Genomic DNA, 22,868 nt, shown 5'->3' with positions numbered 1-22,868 from the left:
GGAAATAAAATAATCTGCAAATTTGGGACTTCTAAATTTGATCTTTATCCCAGACTTGGCACCATTATTTTTCCTCTAATGTTTCATTCCTGTGATCCATAAATTACTTTTCATTGTTGCAGGCCTAGAGATTACATTTATGGGTAAGTGAGATTAAGAGGCAGAATTAAAATATTTAACTATTGATATAAACCTAGCAGCAGCACATAGCTCAATGTAAGAGCCTGTTCCACTTAAGTCTGCTCCTTTGACAGATATTGCAGCTTGTATCACATTTTGTGATACTGCACATAGTTTGCTACTGGTATTTAAACCAGGTTGTCCAAAACCCGCTCCGACACGTATACTGAACCACGGTCAGTTTGGGCTGCAGACTACCATACCCTTAATAGGATTCAAAACTAAGACATCTGGCGAAAATACGTAAAGTTCTTTGCACCAAAACTGTGCATTCGGAAACCTAAAAGCAGAAGCAGTTTCAGATTAGACTCAAGCCACCCAGCTTCCTGCCTTACTCTTTCACCAGCACCATAAATTTGGTGAGCGCAGGGAATTCCAGGTTAGCCGATGACACAATAACCTCCGCTGAGAAATCCATTCTTTACCCCTGCGAGCTGGCAGTGAGGTTAGATGCTGCTACAGAAAAGCTGAGATCTCTTATCAGAACATTCTTTTCCAAGTACTATTAAATTATTTGCCTACTTTTTAACTTGCATTTGTAGTAGACCTCTCAGCAGTAACCACAAACTAAGATCCAGAACCAGGACAGAAACATATCCCAGCACTAAAGATATTACAAACCAAGACTATACCAATCAACAGAAATGGCTGGCAGCAAATGAATCATAGAATGGTTTGGGTTGGAAGGGACCTCAAAGATCATCTACTTCCAACCCCGCTGCTATGGACAGGTACACCTTTCATTACACCAGGTTGCTCAAACCCTCATCCAATCTGGCCTTGAACACTTCCAGGGATGGGGTGTCCACAACATCTCTAGGCAACCTGTTCCAGTGCGTCACCACTCTCAATGTAAAGAATCTCTTCCTTATATCTAATCTAAATCTCCCCTCTTTCAGTTTAAAGCCATTGCCCCTTTTCCTATCACTACATGCCCTTGTCAAAAGCCCCTCTGCAGCTTTCCTGTAGGCCCCCTTTAAGTACTGGAAGGCTGCAATAAGATCACCCCGGAGCCTTCTCTTCTCCAGGCTGAACAGCCCCAACTCTCTCAGCCTGTCTTCACAGCTGAGGTGCTCCAGCCCTCGGATCATCTTCGTGGCCCTCCTCTGGACTCGCTCCAGCTGCTCCATGTCCTTCTTGTGCTGGGGACTCCAGAACTGAATGCAGTATTCCAGTTGGGGTCTCACGAGAGCAGAGTAGAGGGGCAGAATCACCTCCCTCAACCTGATGCCCACGCTGCTTTGGATGCAGCCCAGGATACGGTTGGCTTTCTGGGTTGCAATATGGTTTATCAAGGTAATTGATTATTTTGTGCACCAGTCATTGAATCCCTGTCAAATTTTTTGTAAACCATAGGAAAAGACTTTTTAGAAAGAATTTGAAGTTAACATTTTTGTGCATGTTTAGAGGAACTTTTATTCATATATTTGAGTATTATATATATGTGGTATCACAGAAAAAAAGCCATAAAGACACCTGATTGAAGTTCTAAGCAGGCAGCAAAAGAAAAATCATGTCATGAGAAAACCGACAAGTTAGTAAGTGGTTATCAAAGAGCTGGAAGGAAACACTGAAAGCAGAGACGAGCCACATATATCTGAGCCTAATGAAAGTTTTAGCAGTATGGACCAACAGGACAAAAAAACCCATAACAAACATTTGAAAAAGGAAAAGATCAAGAATTAGACAAAGCTGATCCCTAAGGTCTAGAAAGGCATCTGAAGTGAAAGTGATGCCTAGCCTGAGTGTGGTTTCACAGCAGTGACGGAAGTGTATCTTACAATACAGAGCTACACTAGATAGTTTCGTAATAATTTATTTTGTTTTGTTTTATAACTGTCACCTATCAATTTCAATACCCCATCTCCTCAATTTTCTTATGAAAACTGGTACATGGTGTGCAAACTGACCACTTTATTCTTGCACTTCTACTGTTGATCTCCTTTCAAAACAGACTCATTGCAATTTTCCCCCTCCATCTGAGGAAGGAAACCTTACTGAGATCACAATTACTTTCATTTCTTGTTTCTTCTTGCCTATTCCTAAGCATAACCTATTTTTTCCCCTTAAAAACCACTCCAGCTCACTAGAGTATTTTAGTGAGCACTTTACAGAGACAACCTACTTGGTTTTGCTTCTCAAAAACAAAGATTACCTAACGGGTGAACTCTACAGAGCGTTTGAGCACTTCAACTTGCGTCTTTCACCACACGTCATATTCTATTTGTTACTACTCACTTCTCATTTGAAATCAAGGCATAATCCTTGTGAGATTTTTTTTTTCAGGGCACTCGACATTAGATGAGACTATAAGGAATTGTAAATAAAAAAAATTATTATCAGATAATTTAAAATTGATTAATATTGACTGCTTTCTCCAGATCAGGAGACTTGTTTTTCAATCAAATTTAGATTCTTTCAATTTCTTTCAAGACATTAACTGTGGCTCTAGATGCTCTTGCTAAATTCAACTCAGCAAACTCCCTCCAAAAAATAAAGTCATATTTCATGCATATTTTAAAGTATCATATTTAATAAACAGAAATAGATGTAGACACAGACGCACCTCAGCATGCTCGAAGAACCTGCTCTTTCAGCATGTTTCTTTTCTGCTACTAATCACAGCTTTTACTAACACGCGCCCAGGAAAGCTGCTCTCTTGTTGGCACAAGTGCTGAGCCAGAGGATTTGTGGACCACGTATATATATACCTTAAAACTTCACCTGAAAGTTACAGGCTAGACAATATATGGAATATTAATAGCAATACAAGCAGATTTTTTTTTTTTTTTCAAGTAAAATAGCTGGTGCTGAGGCCCCGACATCAACAGTATACCTATTTCAAGAGGGATTATTTTAGGCTAGCTCCAGTGTGCTCTGTGGACTGGTACCCAGCAGCAGCACAGCAGAGGCAGTCCTGGAGGCATCCTCTGGTTTAGGTTCATCTGAAGGGAACCCACATGCAGAGGGCTCTGTTATGTGAGCCACAGCACAGAAGGTGGAAGACCATTTCAGAAGAAAACAACCTAAGTGCATCCAAAAGTATATTGCTGTCTCCTACCAATTTTACATCGGGCTTAAAGCCACAACCACTAATTCTGAGAATGGAGAGAAAGTACAAAGTTTTGAACAGTCACTCAGAAGTTTCTCAAATCGTTTCGGGTTTTGTCCATAGTAACAATTGTGTATGGAATGAAATGGGCACTATCCACTGTGTGAATATTTCAGGGAAGTGAATTTAAGAGCAATTAAGACCCATTTGTATATCTAGGTTGAGTACAGAAATACCACTTTTTACAGTTGTGCATGCAGCCATCAGACAGGTTCTAGAACTCAGAATAATACTGATTAAACGTTAACTCCGGGTGGTGTTGTTCCTTCACAAGAACCAAAGGAATCCCATAGCATCACTAGACTCTGATCATCAACACTTGATGATCATGTCATCTACTTGAATCAGCAATCCCCTTCAAAGAGACAAAACGTTTCTAAAATCAGAAGGAAAATAAGTCATGTTGTTCCAGCCAGGGACAATCTTGTGTTCTGGATTTGTACAGTGCCTGGGATAACGCAGTCCCGGTCTGCAACCTTTACTCCTGTGCATGGAGCTTTTGTTTTTCTGCAGTGTTACCATACTTATAGCTATGTCTCAGCTTGATATGTATAAATAATGCCACAGATTTAAGACTTTTCAAGCTCAACTGCCAAGTCATTAAAAAATCTTGACCCCTTCTTTTGTAAGCGAACTGCTACTGATTTAGCCTTAGGGCAACTTCACTGTGTCTGGACCTCACAGTAACATCAGCCACGTTGTAACCAATAACAACAGCAATAATTCAGAAGCAAGTGTGACATTTTTTGCTCACTGGATGAAGCTTGTGCTCATAATTACTAGTAACAGAGGGATTATTTCTGTAGCAGCTCTGCTTGCAGGTGCAAACTATATTGTTTAAGGCGCTGTACAAATCCAGAACAATAAAAAGAAAGCCTGCATCAATAACCCTTTGACACTTGAATGGAACACCATAAATAGATTCACATTATGTCTGTCTCAAATGTTTTTAATGATGTGCATCTTTACCGATCTCATTCAGTCTACTACGCAAGTCAAAAGTATTTAAACTAAACTCCCTTATATACCTGTAGCTAGGAATATACTTTTGCAAATATAATCCTATCTTTTTAACAGAATTATAAAATATAAATGCTTTTAAAAACCCATAAAAATTTAGTAACATAGGAGACAGCCCTGAAAAAAAGCTCAGAAAAAAAGACAGTTCTTCCAGTTTCTCTTTCTGCAGTAGAAGATAAGAAAGGCCAACTAGATACATTCTTCAGGAGCAAAGTTACCTCCTTCAAAGAGGTCTTTCACAAAGCCGTTACACAAAAGTGGAACACTGAAGACTGAGTAGGGTTCAGTTCAGCCATAGAAGAAAAAAAGAACATGCATAATTATTTTTTTTTCTTATGATAGCAAGCATTTACTCATACTAAAGTAGATTACCCTGAAAAGGATAGAAGTAACAGATAAATCCAGCCAGAGGAACACACGGGCAACACATCAGACCAGGGGAATCTGGGCCAAGAACAGGGAACTAAGGGGAGGAGTTTTCCTCATCTTGAGCTACGCTGCAGTTTACGCTGTGTATACATTGAAGAGTGAAAGGCTGGCACTTTTGGGACACCAATCAGAAAGAGATGTCTGAAGTTAAGGGAGATGTGAAAGCCAATGAGATAAAATACACTACCCGATGCTATGAGCTAGCATCACCATGCTAGATGAATTCACCGTTACTTGGAAATAATATTCCCACTCTTAATTCCTAAACAGAATGGCCATCAAACGTTACTCTGTTAACTTATGCCCCTTTTAACTATGTTGTGAAGATTTCAGCTCTTGATATATATATATACACACCCCTTGTAATACAAGAAAAAGTCTGAGATTCCATTAACATCCATTAGCAAACTCCTCCAAGAACAGAGTCAACAGCTGAAACAAGAATGTGCTAAGCCAGAGAAAGCTTATTTGCAACGACTTACTGTTTCACAGGTTCCAAATTACTATCAAAACTTCATGAATTTTCAGAGGCTGTGGAACACAGCAATATCGAAGATATAAAACAGAGCATCTTTGGCCCTCCAAAGATGATAAATAGGTTAATTATACATCAATAAAAGTATCTTTTAGATAGAAAATTTAACTGGTATTTACAATAAATAAGGAGCAATGAACTATCCAACAACTACAAAACCACTGATTTTGATCACCAAGCTAAGGCTTCTACAAATTTTAAATTGCCAAAAAAGGACTGATTCACCCCTCCTCATAACAAATAATCATTCCTATGGTTTGAAGATTTTTTAAAGACAGAATTTTGGCCAGAGAAAAAAAGAAAACAGAAGTTTAATTAAATGTGGAATAACCCTAAATCTGTAAGTTCCTCACACATGCAGAAACTCTAGAGCTTGCAAAATCCCTAGCTGAACCATGCCTTGCCTGGCCTTGATTTTTGGGAAGGTAACTTTTCTCTATTATAAGTGATATTTTGCTTTTCTATAGGTAATAACTTTCTATTAGTCACACTTACAGATGTCAGAATCTGAAGGTCCATGAGTCAGAAAATAAACCAAATCATAAACATTACGAAGGATTTCTCCCTCCTTTATTAAAGATAATTTCAAGCAACTCAAAGACCCACATATGATAACGTGAGAATACTTCAGTAACTGAATCAACAACTATGTCATTTAGCCACCATCGGTTTGCTGTCTGATTTAGCTACATACAAGTTACAACTCTGAGTCAGAATTGTTCAATTACTTTTAATCTGGCAGCATCATTCATAGTCCTCAGCTCCCAAGTATACGCAGGGAGGTGTGAGGGGGTGGAAATCAGTGCATGTGTCTTTTGCCTACTGGAAATGGTTACAATTCCTTCTCTGTGCCAGATTCATACAAGGTAAGAACTGTTATAGTTCCAGACTGCAGAACCCTCTCTCTCATGAAATGAGCTGCTGCAGTTCAGAAGTCAGGACGTCCTTGATTCACTCAGTGAACAGATGACCACCCACAGAATGCATAACACGCACATGCATAACATGAATCCCTAATAACAGAAGAGGATCCTAACCCTGCAGTGTAAGCTAAATTTATTTGCAGTCTATCTACACAGTATCATAGATAAGTTGCATAGGTTTCAGTTTTAAATTAAGAGAACTAAACATAGATCTCCACATCCTGGTATATACATTGCCATTACAGGCGACAGATTTGGGACTTAATTTCACTGCTTCAGCATGGATACCCTAAGGCATCTCATATTGCACTAACTATCTGAGACACATGCACAAGGTTGACAAAACATGATAAAGGACATCTGGAAGACCCTTCTCTTCTGAGCCACCAGCCAGAAGCCCTGAGAGATTCTTTAAGATATTTATATTAGCACTAAGCACCTGTATTTGGGAAACTGAATACTTCTTGTTCAATATATTCAATAGACTCTGGAGTGGGATTTTGTTGACCAGTCACTTAATGTGCAGCTTAGGATGGGCTGAATTGCTCTCTAACCTCCACTGATTGCTAACTACATTTCCAGCAACTACAACAGAAACTTCAACATATAGTGCATATGCACTTCTACATAAGCTGATATTTAAATTTAAGTGTTGATCTTGAACTCCTTCCTACACATAATGCTACCACTATGCCTCAATTTCTTCAACAGGAAGATAGGAACAGTGATATTTACCTACTGTGGAGATGTAAGGCAATGTTAATGAGCATGTGTAAAACAGGTTTCCCTGGTAAATTTCTAATCGGTAGATTTTTGTTATCTTTAATTTTATAAAAATGATAGAATGACCAAAGACAGCAAAACAGGTGAAGCACTTACATATATTTACTCCTGCAGTACTTGAAAACAGAATTAAAACCAGATCATACATGGATTCTGTAAGAGACTGCCACAAACACAGGATGCCAGGCCAATGCTCTTGAGAGATGCAAGAAACTCTGAAATCTCAGGCACTTTCTCAGTTCACGCTGGGAAGATGGAGGTGCTCATAGGCTGGCACAGGAGCAAGATGCTGGAGAGATGGATTCAATTCTTGACAGAACTACCTATGTGACCTTGGATGAAAAACATGCAGGAACACACATTCAGAAAGGCTCAGAGCCCTTACATTTTATTTGGATTTTAAGTGCAAGCTGGGCAGAATAGGCACTTTCCGTTACTAGGCGTTATTTAATGGATGATGCTGGTTGGGATAGGCCTATAATACTCCTGCCTAAAAATGTGATTTACAGTTATCCATTAACTCTGTTAACAGTTTCAAAATGTATTTTTAAATCATTTCCATTTATCCTTACTTGTCTCAGACTAGCAAGGGTATTTAACATGCCTGTATGTTTTCCTTGTCATTTGAGACGCTTCATCACACCAAAATGCCCTTGAAAGAGGAGCCTGGAATACCAATGCTCACTGCTGTGAGACACACCAACCTTATCTCTCAACTGCAGCTCTGCACAGGACACGCAGGTGAGAGATTTAATGGCTGTGCTGAGAGAAAACAGTGCTTACTGCCAAGCCAGCAAAAGCAGTCCAGTTCAAAGAAAAAAAAAAAGTAAACTGTCAAACAGCATGCAGTCAGACAGCAAATAACAATGCAATGAATAATATATTTCTTACATAATTGCTATTTTATCCTGATATTAACAAGCGGGTGTTTATTTTGCTGCAACACTTTAAACCAGGCAGTCTTTTCTCCTGTTAATCCCCTGATCCAGCTGCAGAGAAAAAGTGTTGATACTTAAAATTTACCATATACAAATATCCATTCTTGTCTTCATTACAGACAAAAGACACTGTCTTCCATTTTGATAAAATCTCTAAATTTTTTTTTTATGTTCAAAGGACAGATGGAGATTAGACAATATGGGACCCAAAAGTCAGATATAAAGCTTTTCCAGTAGCTTTGAAGCGAAATTTGAAATCTGTTACAGAACTTGTGGTTTTTTTTCCCCTAGAGCATATAACTAATCAGAAAAAAAAAAAAAAGAAATTTGAGTAATTCTAACATATTAGCGAACCTGTATTTATAAAATGGCTTTATCCGAGTTCCTCTCCAGAAAGTTGATTTCATGATTTCATAAACAGAAAGAAAGAGACTACAATGGCCATTTAAGATCCTGTATCTTATGTGAAGATATGAGATATCAGATCTAGTCTCCTCCTTTTCCTTTCCCTAAAAGCCAGATGTAAGTTTTTCAACTAGAATTTGAGAAACAGTCTTCCATTGACCCGGCCCAGGAAAGGACCAGAACCAGTCTTCCATTCTTCTGTTTTGCACTCTCAGGTTACTCAATATTTCAGTATTTTTTTTATAAAGAGTGACATAGCTCTAAACAGATATTAACAAAAATAAAATTAAAAAAAAAAAAAAAACCACAGAGCTAGTTCCCATGCAGTCATCTCACACATGAAGTATCAGCACAGTGGTTTCAGAAGATGGGTATTTAATACAGTTCTAAATCATTTAGTCACTCTATACATTGGTACACTCTCTAACAAAAGGTCATTACAATGCATTGTCAATATTAAGTTGACAGTAATTAACTAGCAGATACATAAAAAATACAATTAAGTGACAGAAAACAGATCTTGTTTGAAGGCAACTCATCTGTATTTAAACAATCAGCTTCCTTCTGAAACATGGAGCTGCGAACAAGGAATCCAAACGTGTGCCATCACACAAAACAACACATTCTCTAGTAGAAAAATATTTCCATACAAAATTCTAACTCATTCTAGTTTTGATAGTCTTCCAGGAAAAAAAAAAAAGTATTTCTTATTCAATTTATCCAGATCTCTGGGAAGTCTTGTCTGCACTAGATACTTTGGCCAAATTAGAGCTCTTAGCTGAAATGCCTAATAGAGGCTTTCTCTATATGTCTACCACTGCAGATTTTTCCCACTTTTAAGCAACAGGACCAGCCATTCTTGCAGTTGAGGCAGCAGTTCTGCATGTGCCATAAAAAGTCTACGGTAGATGCAAACTGTCAGTTGTCAAGACCTCAGGGATACATGTTATTCCTCACCACCTCACTTTGTAAAGCCTCAATCATAAAGAAAAGTCTAGACAACAATGACTTTAAGAGCTTTTTTGAAAGGCAGGAGGGGGAGAACCCAAATATTGGCTCCAACTAACCTAGAGCAGTTCAGCTGTCACTTTAGCTTTTGGGTTTTGTTTGTTTCAGCTTTTTTTCATTTAAGTAACTTAGTTTTAATGAAGAGTCCCTGTATGAACTTGAAAAAATAGAAACACTGTTTCTATGAAATTTCTTGTTTTCTTGGAAACAAGACACTTTCTCAGCCTCAGATTTTAATTTATGTTATAGCTTCTTATGGTCTTCTGATTGCTTTACATCTAGGCAAACCCAGCTTATGAACTTGCTTCACTGTGGAAATGTGCTTGTTGATTTTTTGAATATTTCAGATTAAGTGACTACACATTGCATCTAGGATTGATTCCTAAACTGTACTTGCAGTTAACATCAGTAAATTAAGCCTGCCAGAAATACTCTAAGCTTAGTTTTGAGACCAACCAGCACAGATGACAGTCCGCGTCTGTGCTGGTACTGTTCGACTACAAAACGAGAGATATGTCTTTGGCCTGTGGATAGGGAATATCTCAACTGCTGTGGAGCTCTAACCATGCCCAGGAACTGCTGGGAGAAAACACTACTTAGCACAGCTAGATTCAGGCCAGTCTAACAATTTACTAGCCACATTTACATAAATAAGCATGCTTGAACTTACTGTTGTAGATGTCATTTTTAAGACTACTTAGTTTCCCCCTCTCCCAGCCAGACTTTAACAGTCAAAGATCATTTGTAGAGCCTAACAGACCTATTTATAGAATCATAGAATTATTTAGGTTGGAAGAGACCTTGAAGATCATAGAGTTCAACCATGAACCTAGCACTCCAAGTCCACCACTAAATCATGTCCCTAAGCACCACATCCACTGTCTTTTAAATACCTCCAGCGATGGTGACTCAACCACTTCGCTGGGCAGTCTCTTCCGAAGTCTGACAACCCTTTCAGCGAAGAAATCTTTCCTAATATCTAATCTAAACCTCCCTGGCACAGCTTGAGGCCATTTCTCCTCGTCCTATCACTTGTTACTTGGGAGAAGAGACCAATGCTAACCTCACTACAACCTCCTTTCAGGTAGTCGTAGAGAGCAATATGGTCTCCCCTCAGCCTCCTTTTCTCCAGCTAAACAACCCCAGCTCCCTCAGCTGCTCCTCATAAGACTTGTTCTCTTTTTTTAAAAAAAAAAAACAAACCTGTGTTAAAACATTCAAATTGTAAAGGAATAAAAAAAAAAAAAACCACCAAACCACTAGATCTCAGAAAATGCTAAGTAAAAATTCTACAAAGTCATAACTTCAATCCCAAAGCAACTACTTTTGACTTCTGTACCACCTGCTCTCAAAGGATCACTTAGAACTACTTTGTTTTGTTGCATGGCACTGGTTTCATCAACTTGAACAAGAAGAATTCATGCTCCAAAATGTGCATAGCAAAGGAAGATCACAACTCTTTAAATTAGCTCTTAAAAGACTGCTAAAAAGTATTCCTACATTGGAAGATACCAGATCATAGTAACCGCTTCTCATGGAAAGGATATGCTCTGCAGCTAATACATATTTATTCCCACTGTAAATTACTCAGTGTGTATCTCAAGCATGTTTATGTTTCTATGACACAAGGAAGTAATTGAAGACAGTCACGAGCCAAGAAGCATTCCTTGAAGATAAGTGAATTAGAATTTGAACAAAAAATAATTTCTTATCTTTTGGACAGAGCAACCAAAAGAGTTATATATTTCCTGTTCTGTCGATGTTCTTTTAGCATCTTAAAATATTATTGTAAAGTCTGGTTGCTATTTACAAAATATTTTACATACACCAGTGAATGCAGCCAAATCTCTGAAGGGACATGTACCAGACCATATACAGTAAGTAGATTTTAAAAAGCACGAATTCCCCAGTGAAACAATTCCTGTATCAGTTTGCAGATGGTTGCAGGACAGTCTGCCCCATATTAGACTGTCCTAAGAGAAGGCTATTGAAGTCTTCAAGGCATCACATTCACAGTAGTGACAGCCATTGCATAAAAAATTCACACATAAAAGATTAAAAGAGCATCTTGTTAACCACTGAAAGACAGTCCCATCACTCTACCATCTGGCTATGAGCCAGGAAGCACCAGTGGTCATGAAACTGGGGCAAGGTACAGTCACACAGTCTTACACTGGTGCCCCTTTAGCAGCAACATAAACCAACAGGGACCAAGAGACATTTGTTCATAAAGATACATATTCTGACATCCACAAAGATAGTCTCGACTTGCTGCTTTGTTTCTGTAAAGAAACAAAAGAGAAAGTGGATGACAGACAAGTTTCTACAAGAAGATCCACTTACATGTTGGGCTAGCTACAAAACTTAAAATAAATGTTCAAAAGCCAGTAAACATCAGAATGATAGAAAGGTTGAAAGGGACCTCTAAAGGTCATCTAGTCCAACCTCCCCGCAGTGAGCAGGGACATCTTCAATGAGATCAGGTCGCTCAGAACCCTGTCCAAGCTGACCATGAGTGTTTCCAGGGATGGGGCAAATATCTCATGGTTATTTCGAAAACACATAGATAACAAAAGCTTTTCTGGAAAAAAAGTACAAAAACCTGCCACAAAGAATCTTCAAGACATTAACATGTTTGGAGTTGTGTGGTATTTTTTTTGTTTCTTTTTTTTTTTTGGGGGGGTGGGGTTTAAATGTCAATTTAAGATCTGGGAAAGTTACTTAAATTTTAAACAGCCCACAACTTTGACTTTTCCACTAATGCCTTTGAACCGTTTCCTAGTTACGACAACCGCTGTATTTCAATTTGCTAAGTAAATTTTTCAGTTTATTAAGAAAAACAAATAATTATTTTTACTGATTGATTTATGTATTACTATAGAAATTTCTGGAATAAGACATTTATGCAAGCTTAATGTACAAAATCAAAAATAGTTCCTTTGCCCCTAAAATGAAGAAGGGATTAAAGGAATTACAGGTTAACAAGTTTTAGCACTACTTTTAGAGAAAAAGTTGAGCAAATAAATAATTATTTTAAAGTAAAATTAAATGCAGAAAAAGAATGAGGAAATATCTTTTCGACCATTTCAAAATCAGTATCCTCAAACAGTGATCTTGTAATTCACAGGATAGTTGCATGCTGCAACTAACACAGAATAATTATATTTTCTTTTAGTTTCTATTTCTGACTATAATTTTTTATATGTAATACTGACAGAGAATTCAGTTCTACAGAATTTGCTTTGTCTGGAATTGAAGTATTATTTCCTTTGGTGAATGGGAAGCTAGAGGTGCTGTTATTTTCAACATGAATTTGTTAACTAACAGAACACAGTAGAAGAGCTTATATAAATAAAAGTGATCTGAAATCATGTAGTTTTAAATTCAAATGAAAACAGAAACAGATCTGAGAGATTTCAGTTTTCGAAATGGCAGATAACAGAGAACCAAACCCAAACTCCTTTCTTTCCTCTATCTCAGACCTTCTCCTTTTATGACTGTACATAATCTGCTGCAACCCAGGAAGCCACTGAAAATGGCTGAATGACTCCTGTGTTGCCTCTGCATCCTGTTTTTGCAGAGTTAAGTGTTCTAACCACTTCATCTTGTCTCTTACATTGCTTTTGAGATCTCACTATTTGAGATCAACTTTGTTCTTTTAGTGTGTTATTTACAAATTCTAATAAAAAACATCTGAAACTTTCACCTCAAATCAAAGGCAGAGGGTTAGGTCAATCTCAAAGTTGATCAGTATGAGGTTGTGTCACCAAGTCATAAAACCATATGACTGGACAAGAATAAACACAGTCATCTCAAATATAGGTAGAAGTGTGGCAGGCAAGCACAAGCCTAGAAAACTTCAAGAGATTTTTGGAAGAATTTTTGAAAGATCATTGCAATCCATATACTCAAATGCTAAAAAAAGGCAGCAAAAGTTCAAAGCTAGTCTCTTTTCAAAAAGAATCTTTAATAGATTTTTGTCTAAAGTTTATTTCAGATAATTAAATGGAGATCAAATATAATAAATCCTCTGATACAGTACTGGACAGCAAATTCTTTGTTAATGCAAAGAAGACAGGATTGGTATAGGAACTTCTAAGCGTAGAAGAGGACAGTAGTACCTTCAGTGCCAACAGAGGAAGTACCAGAGCAAGGGAAGGCTATTAATGCCACTTCTATTTAAATGGATTATTAGCAGTAATTTTATCTGGCATATTAGTGACAACCCACACAACAGATAGGAACTCACAAACTGCCAATGGCTTAAAGTTAGACATGTCTTCAAAGCACAGGAAGACAGGGAGAGATCATGACTAGAGGTTTATCATAGACTGGCAGGGCTGGTAAATTAATGTAATAACATTAATAAATAAAGCAATGCAATCCTAGGTTTCAGCAGCAGAATACTTTCAGGTAAACAGAGACAAATCATTGTGTCACTTCACCATCACAGTTCAATAATGAGTACAGTTTAAAGAAGAAATAGCTAAAAGATGGCAATGGCATAGCAAAGAATACACACTTGCCATAAAATAACCAGTTCCAAGATGTCTGCAGGAACGCTAACAGGACAAGACTAGCATTCTGTTGGAAAGAGACAAGAGTAATCGAAAGAGTTTTAAGTTCAGTATGGGAGGGAAGAAGTGCAAAGCAACAGTGGCGATAAACTTGAAATGGAACTGTAAAATAACGGTAAGAATAGGACAGAGTGCTGGTGCTAGAGAGAAAAAAGGAAGCCTGAGCGTACTCCTATTTCATACTATTTTGCATCAGCAGGTACATCAGAATCATAGTCACAATGACATCAGAATCATAGTCACAATGACTCATAAGGAAGAAGACTAACCAGTTTTGAATAATGAAATAGCATGAGAGAAAGTGTAGGAGTCATGAAATCCAAGCATGTGGTCGGCTCAGCTAAGAGATGATTATGGCCAGTGCACTCCTCCAGCCATAGTAGCAAAGGGAAAGAAAAGTTCTTCAGGATGAAGGTTTGCTGAGCATAGATAAAATTAGATGGATTGTCTGGCTCTGTCACCTGGAATCAGGACAAAGATATTGTGACACATTCAGCATAAAAGAACAAAAAAGACGTCAGAAAAGGAACAGGAGTTTGGTTTCAGTCATTCAAGTTTTTACATTGCCAGCAAAGCACACGTAAGTGTCCACTAAAACAGGCCAGCTGGATTTAAGGGAAGCTGAACCAGCTCCAGCTTTGGTGCTGATGACTGAAGTCAGGTGAAAACAAGGAATGATCCAAGGCAACTTGAAGAGGCTTCCTATCAAAAGAGACAACGAAGCGCAGAGCAACAATAGGTTATGTCTCATCAGTAAAGTGGAAATACAGCATCAAATTCAGGTCCAACAGGAGCTCATTGATAACCTAAACTAAGAACATACTGGAAGCTATTTTACTTCCAGAGCACCTGATTTTAATTTGGGTCAAAAAGCGCCAAATTTGTGCAATAAAACGATTTTAAACCAGTACAAGTAATTGATCATTTTAAATTAACTGGTCTACAATGATTAATTTGGTGGGCAAACAGGAACCAGAAGTCTGATAATAGCATAGCAACACTCCTGAATCTACCACGAAAATCCTCCTTCACACTGAGCTTCATAGGAATGCTTTATATGAACAGTCTTAAGTGTGACTTTTGATATAAGAGGAGAAAGACGAGTAAGAATCAGGGAACAGCTGCAGCTGGAAGGCAAGTCTGGAGATCATTTAGTTCAACCCCCTGCTCTGTGCAGGGTCAAACCAGAGCAGGTCATGTTCAGTCAGGTTTTGAGTATTTCCAAAGACTGAGAGTCGACAGTCTCTCTAAGCAAGCTGTGCTAGCACTTGACCACCTTACAATAAATTTTTTTTATTATTATAAACATCTTTAATGTTTAAATTATTTTTTTCTTCTTCAATTTGTGCCCACCACTTCTTTTCTTTTCATTGAACACCACCGAGAAGAGTCTGGCTTCATCACACTGATAAAATCTCCCTAAGCCTTCTCTTCTCCAGGCCGAACTGTCCCAGTTCTCTCAGCCCCTCCTTACAAGATGCTCAAGTCTCCGAATCACCTTCACAGCCCCTTTGCTGGACTCTCCCCAGTATGTCTATCTCTGTGGTACTGAGGAACCCAGAACTTTAGTTCTAGATCACAACACTCACATGGGTCTCATCAGGGCTGAGCAGAGGGAAAGGATCATGTCGCTCAACTTACTGCCACCACTCTTCTGAACACTGCCCAGAATGTCTTTGATCTTCACCACCAGCAAGCACTGCTGGCTCATGTTCAGCTTGATGCCCACCAGGACCTAAGGGCCATTTCTGCCAAGCCACTCTCCAGCCAGTCAGTGCCCAACATAGTCTGGTGCATGGGGCTTTTCCTCCCCAGGGGCAGGACTTGGTGTTTCTCCTTGCTGAACTTCATGAGGGTCCTGTTGGCCCATTTCTCCAGCCCGTTGAGGTCTCTCTTCATGGCAGCACACTCATTTGGTCTGTTAGCCATTCCTCTTGATTTTGTATTGTCTTCAAAACTTGCTGAGGGTGTACTCACTCCCATCATCCAAGTCATTAACGAAGATACTACACAGTACTGGCCTTAGTAGCTGTGGAGAAACCTTTTGGCTGCTGCAGCATCCTGTGAAAGTTCTTTCCCTGTGCAGGCTAACTAAGAAACACCTGTAGCTCATTACACTGGAAAAGTCACCTTGAAACAGGTGCTGTAGCATTCAGCCAATCACTCTGGGAGATGGATGGTCAAGTGACCAATAGCCTTGACCCATCTAGCAAACCATGTGACTCCTGACTATTTAAGGCAGGGCGTTTACTCCTGAGGGTGAGGCATTTTCTCCTGAGCCTTGGAGGAGTGTGGGCCTTCCTTAGAGTAGCACCTAAAGCCTTTGCATTAGAACATTGGTCTGCTTGGAGCCACCTGAAGCCTTCCAGCTGCGACAACTGGTGACCCTGACGTGATCCAGCCACAACTAAGATCTGAAGGTACGTGCTTCCGTACATGGGGCTCCAAGGGATGAACTGCAAATTAGAATGATGGGACAAAGCTCCACAAAAGAAAGCATGATGTTTTCCATTCTCAAACCTGCAATGACAGTTGCAGGGGCTAAAATAAGTGATGAAGCTCTCTGTGAGCTGTTAGATTGGGCGGCAGAGCATGAATGCCTGACCGACCTCAACACCCCCTTTAGCTCAGAAGCGTGGAAGCAGCTAGGGGATAAGCTAATCTGTGAAACAGTATTTGGACGAAAGAACCTGACCGGTCTGCTACGTATTTGGGGAACTGTATATGATGTAATGCAGAAATGGACAGTAGAAAGGAAGGAAAAAGTATTGCCAGATTCTGATGAATCCGCAAGTGAAGTTTCTGAAGGGGATGATGAGTTATCTGAAAGGGGACTGACCACGGGTAGTGCACCAGTTGTGCCCCTGCTGTCCTCAGATATGGAGAAAGTTGTGGGGACTGCACAGAAGCTTTACCCCTCCCTGCGAGATTATGTCCAACCCAAGTGTCCTCCTTGTGATTTTTTGCGGGAATGCTCCTCCGGACAAGACAAAGCATCGGAGCGTCCCCCACCCTTTGCCCCAACAGATGATTTCCACGCCCACCCCCCCGTCACAATACCGGAAAAGACTCGGATTGCTCAACTTGTACCCTTCAAATCAGGTGTCCCTAAGGCAAAACAACAGAGTCGTGAAGGTGGTGGCTTTGGTTCCACAGGACTTCTGCAAGTTTACTGGACTGCGGATATCTCCAGCCAAAAGCCACAGATGACTTGCACCTTAATATTGCCAGATGCCCAGCCGTCCAGGATTCAGCTCCGAGGTTTGATTGACACAGGGGCTGATGTGACAATCGTCTCCTTCTCCACATGGCCTTTAGCCCCCGCGGGGTCAGCCATTGCAGGACTGGGAGGAACCACACAGAGTTATCAAAGCGAACGACCTGTGGTGGTAAAGAACGCAGAGGGTCAAACAGCTACAATTTGGCCCTATGTCACTACAGCTCCACTTAACCTCTGGGGGCGGGATGTCTTGGCGGCCTGGGGAGTACGTATCGGGACAAATTTTTGATGGGGGCCACTGTACTGAAGGGTGCACAGTATCCTACGTTGCCTCTGCGATGGTTAGCAAACAAACCCATCTGGCAACCCCAGTGGCCCCTACCAAAAGAAAAATTAGTCGCCCTTCATCAACTAGTTAAGGAACAATTACAACAGGGACACCTTGAACCTTCTACCAGTCCCTGGAATACGCCTGTCTTCGTAATTAAGAAGAAATCAGGAAAATGGAGATTGCTACAAGATCTCCGAAAAATCAATGCAGTAATGGAAAGCATGGGGGCATTGCAGCCTGGTATGCCCTCACCCACCATGATTCCAGCAGGGTGGGAAATCTTGATCATTGATTTGAAGGACTGTTTTTTCATGATCCCCTTACATCCTAATGACAAAACAAAGTTTGCCTTTACTGTACCTGCAGTTAACAACACTGAACCTGCAAAGAGATATCAATGGAAGGTCCTACCTCAGGGCATGAAGAACAGCCCGACTATCTGTCAATGGTACGTTGCTCAAGCTTTGTCCGGAATCCGTAAGCAGTTCCCTGAAGCATACTGCTACCATTACATGGATGATATTCTGGTAGCAGCATCCACCCAGGATGAGCTGCTGAAGATACAGCCTCGACTGCTCGCTGCTCTGCATTCTTATGGATTGCGAGTGGCTCCGGAGAAAGTTCAACAGCATCCTCCTTGGAGATATTTAGGAGTCAAAATTTTGGACCAAACTATACAACACCAAGAGGTGCAATTCTCAAGTTCTATTAAGACCTTGAATGACGCTCAGAAACTGTTGGGCGTCATCAATTGGTTACGTCCCTATCTAGGGCTAACCACGGCGCAACTTGCGCCGCTCTTTAATATTTTAAAGGGGGACCCCGAGTTGAATTCACCTCGAAAATTGACTCCTGAAGCGCGACGGGCACTAGAGGAGGTTCAACAGGCCATTTCTGCTCGTCAGGTTTACCGAATAGATCCCTCCATTGATATTACCGTTTTTATTACCACTCCAGATTCTCATCCAACAGGTATCATTGGTCAATGGAACAAACAGTGGTCTGACCCCTTGCATATTCTGGAATGGGTCTTTTTGCCGCACCAACCAAAAAAGACAGCATCTACGCTATTTGAATTAATTGCTTGTCTGATAATCAAATGCCGTCAGCGCTGTCTACAATTGATGGCAGCAGATCCTGCAATAATTGTTCTGCCAGTACAGCAGGAATACTTTGAGTGGAGCCTTACTAACAGTGCTCCTCTCCAAAGTGCGCTGGAAAATTTCTCAGGACAAATTGCATACCATCTGCCTAGCCATAAATTGCTGCAATTGGCAAGAACGACAAGCTTTACCTTGCGGCCAAAAAATAGCCGAGTGCCAGTACAAGGACCCACCGTCTTCACTGATGGGTCTGGGAAAACTGGGAAAGCTATTGTTACCTGGAAGGAGGAATCTGAGTGGCAGGTGCTGGAAGGCCATGAGTCAGGCTCAGCCCAGTTGGTTGAACTAAGGGCTGTTGCCATGGCCTTTCAACGGTTCTCGCAGGTACCTTTGAATTTGGTCACAGATTCTGCTTATGTGGCTGATATAACACAATGCTTAGATTGTTCACTTCTGAAAGAAGTGAATAATGCGGCTCTGTTTTTTCTGTTAAAAACCTTATGGTGTGCAATTCAAGATTGAGTTCACCCATATTACATCCTGCATATCCATAGTCATACTAATTTGCCAGGCTTTATAACGGAAGGCAACGCCAGGGCTGACATGCTAGCTAACCCCGCATGGGTAGCACCTCAGCCCGATAAAATCGCACAAGCCAAGGCATTGCGTAATTTCTTCCATCAAAGTGCACATACCCTGCAGAAACAGTTCCACTTAACGCCCACTGAGGCTCGGGACATTGTCAGCGCTTGCGCTGACTGCCACGGACTTGCGGCGCCTCTGCCATTGGGGGTAAACCCCAGAGGCCTGAAGGCCCTGCAGCTTTGGCAGACGGATGTAACGCATGTTCCTGAATTTGGCAGGTTTAAGTATGTGCACGTGTCTATTGACACTTTCTCCTCAGCTATGTGGGCAACTGCTCATACTGGGGAGAAAAGTCGTGATGCCATTGCCCATTGGAAACTTGCTTTTGCGGTCTTGGGCGTGCCTTTTTCTATAAAAACCGATAATGGCCCGGCCTACATCTCACAGAAGACGCGGCAGTTTTTACAACTATGGGGTGTAAATCATACTTTGGGTATTCCGCATTCTCCTACTGGCCAAGCCATTGTTGAACGCGCTCATGGCACCTTGAAGCGTGTTTTAGAAAAACAAAAAGGGGGAATGCATGGAGAAACCCCACAGAGTCGCCTAGAAAAAGCATTATACACAATTAACCATCTTACGGTGCCATCAAATTCAAATAATCCCATTATTTTGAATCACTTTCTTTCGTTGCAGTCCTCAGGTGAGACGCACCTGCCCCGAGCGAAAGTCTGGATACGGGACCTACTCACTAAGACGTGGGAAGGCCCTTATGAGCTTATTGCTTGGGGTCGTGGGTATGCTTGCGTTTCCACAGATACTGGGATACGATGGCTACCCGCAAGATGCGTCCGCCCTGACCTGCAACATCAGAAACAGAACAGGCAACGTCCGAACGATGGCCAGAACGGAGATCATCCATCAAATGACCCTTCTAATGGAAATAATGACATCGGCCATCAACCTGTTCCTTCCACGAGTAGAGACTAAATTTCAAGTCTCTGTCTGAGTCAGAATGTTAGAATTAATAACTAAATGTATGACTGGTTTGCTAGATGTATCTCCCATGGTATTGCTGAAAAATCTCCCTGCTCGATTTAAACTAATCTTAAAACAAAAAGAGGGAATTGTAGAGAAACCTTTTGGCTGCTGCAGCATCCTGTGAAAGTTCTTTCCCTGTGCAGGCTAACTAAGAAACACCTGTAGCTCGTTACACTGGGAAAGTCACCTTGAAACAGGTGCTGTAGCATTCAGCCAATCACTCTGGGAGATGGATGGTCAAGTGACCAATAGCCTTGACCCATCTAGCAAACCATGTGACTCCTGACTATTTAAGGCAGGGTGTTTACTCCTAAGGGTGAGGCATTTTCTCCTGAGCCTTGGAGGAGTGTGGGCCTTCCTTAGAGTAGAGCCTGAAGCCTTCGCATTAGAACATTGGTCTGCTTGGAGCCACCTGAAGCCTTCCAGCTGCGACAAGTAGCAACCCTTGGGATGCCCCACCAGTGACTGACCTTCAGCTGGACTTTGTGCTGCTGATCATGACCCTTTTAGTCCAGCAGTGGAGCCACTTTTCAATCCACTTTGGCTACTCATCTAGTACCTACTTCATTAGTTTGTGTATGAGGATGTTGTAGGGAACAGTGTCAAAAGCCTTATTAAACTCAAGATAAACAGTATCTACTGTTCTCCCCTCATCCATTGAGCTGGTAACTTCATCGCAGACCACCATCAGGTTAGTCCAGCGTGACTTCCCACGTATTTAACATTTTGCACTATAATTTAAGGAATTAACCAAAACCTGGTTTTAGCTTTTTCTCCTCCATCATTTGTTGTCTTTCTTTCCCCTCTGCTTTTTATTCTGTCTCTCCACGTCTGAAATTCAACTAAGCATACCCTGGCACCTGCCTGTTCAATAGCTCCACAAGACAGATATGCACAATGGCATATTCATTTGTGCACAAAAAATGGTTTGTTTTTCTTTTAAAATGTTTGAGAGAGTTCACATAACAGACTCATGCTAATATGGCCCCAGGCATTCTTTACTATTCTGTTTTAAGTCTCCCCAAGCAGGTGAGAAAAATCTCAACTTCAATACATTTCACACACACACACCAGTATTTTATAGGTGCATCTATGTTTGCATTTAGTTCAGATCAGGATTGTGCTTTTGAAGCAAGCCTCCTGACAACCCTCACCTATTACACTTCGTTTTACACCAGTGATCAGGCTGCATATGCAAATTGGATTTCTCTGGACAAAACTGAAGTGGAACAGGTATTCCAGGAGCATAATGAGCATGCTCAGTCCAGAGGACTTAAACTAGATTAAAAAGTAGTCTGAAATACCACATCCTCACACACATAACATACATACAACTATTTTCCTCTGCAGATCTTCTCCATCCCACTCTAATGCAGACACGGCCAATGAACGCCTTCAAGATCTGAGTCCAGAGACAGCTTCATTTAGCTGAGGTTATCAGAAAGCAAGAACCTAAGCACACAGTACTTAGCCGTTATCATGGAAAAAAAAAAAATTATCAACAATGCAAAGAAGATTAGGTTGGTGGCAGAATGATGCTAACCATTTTCCATCTCTTCATAGTCACACAGGAAGGAATGTGAAGAATGAGATCATCTGATCTGTAATAACAACAATGCGCAGAAGGGCCAGGAAGCAGTCCAAATAAAAGAATGATTTTAAGAGCCTTGCAAGCACCCATGCTCCATCCATGGCAGTTTATATGCGAGGAAGCTCTACCTTTGCTAATTAGACAACAAAAAGACTGATAGCAGACACTTCTAGTGAACCAGTTTTCTTAAGATTGCCACAGTGTTCACGTGTAAAGATTAAATGCTTTACAAAGCCAAACTAAGAGAACCACAGCACAAAGAAATTACTGATTTTGCTGAATGATGTTCAAAAGTCAAAGAACAGAAGAATACCCATGTACATAAACCCACATTACTTTCCAGGATATACCAATCAAGTGCCATATAAGTGTATATCTTATAGGACAATAGAATAATCCAGGATGGAAAGGACCTCTGGAGGTCATCTAGTGTTATCTCCTCCTCAAGGCAGTGAGAGCTTCAACGTCAAATCAGATTGCTCAGGGTCTTGTTCAGGTAAATTCCAAAAAATCTTCAAGGACAGAGGTTTCTCAGCCTCCTTCAGCAGTTTAATTCAGCACTTTCCCACTGTGAAAATTGTTTTTCCTTATATCTAGTTGGAATTTCCCACATCACAACTTAACAATTGCTGCCTTCTGTCCTTTCATTGTGTACCTGTAAGAAGAGTCAGGCTATCTCTCCATTACAGACACATATTCAGTAGTAGAGGACAACTAGATCCCTCTCAAGTCTTAATCTTTGCCTCCTTAGGCTGAACAAACCCAGCCCCACCCAGACAACCTCTCCATGTGCTACATAACTCCTCCAGTGCCCCTCTCCAGACCCCCTCCAGTTTATCTGTATCTTTTTTGTATAGGGGAGCCCAAGACAGGGTACACTATTCCAGATGTTGCTTCACAAGTAAATAAATCACCTCTTGCAGCCTGCTGACTCTGCTCTTGCTGACATGGCAGGTTATGCAGTTAGCTGTGACTGAAGACTAGGATTTGAAAATTTTAAAATACAGAAGTCACACAGTGAGAAAATAGAAGTGAAACACAGTTGGAAGCAAATTTACTCATTTGCTGCATCCTTACAGACAGAAGG

At 40.6% G+C, this 22,868-nt stretch overlaps 1 protein-coding gene across 1 annotated transcript in view; it reads right to left on the bottom strand.

Moving 5' to 3' along the window:
* Window positions 1-22,868, bottom strand: part of RCAN2 (regulator of calcineurin 2) — an 84,917-nt gene that overhangs the window by 38,934 nt on the left and 23,115 nt on the right. The window lies entirely within an intron of this gene.

Source organism: Tauraco erythrolophus, chromosome 2 (assembly GCF_009769465.1).
Source record: "Tauraco erythrolophus isolate bTauEry1 chromosome 2, bTauEry1.pri, whole genome shotgun sequence".
Classification (NCBI taxonomy): Eukaryota; Metazoa; Chordata; class Aves; order Musophagiformes; family Musophagidae; genus Tauraco; species Tauraco erythrolophus.
This window is presented reverse-complemented; position numbering and strand designations above follow the sequence as displayed.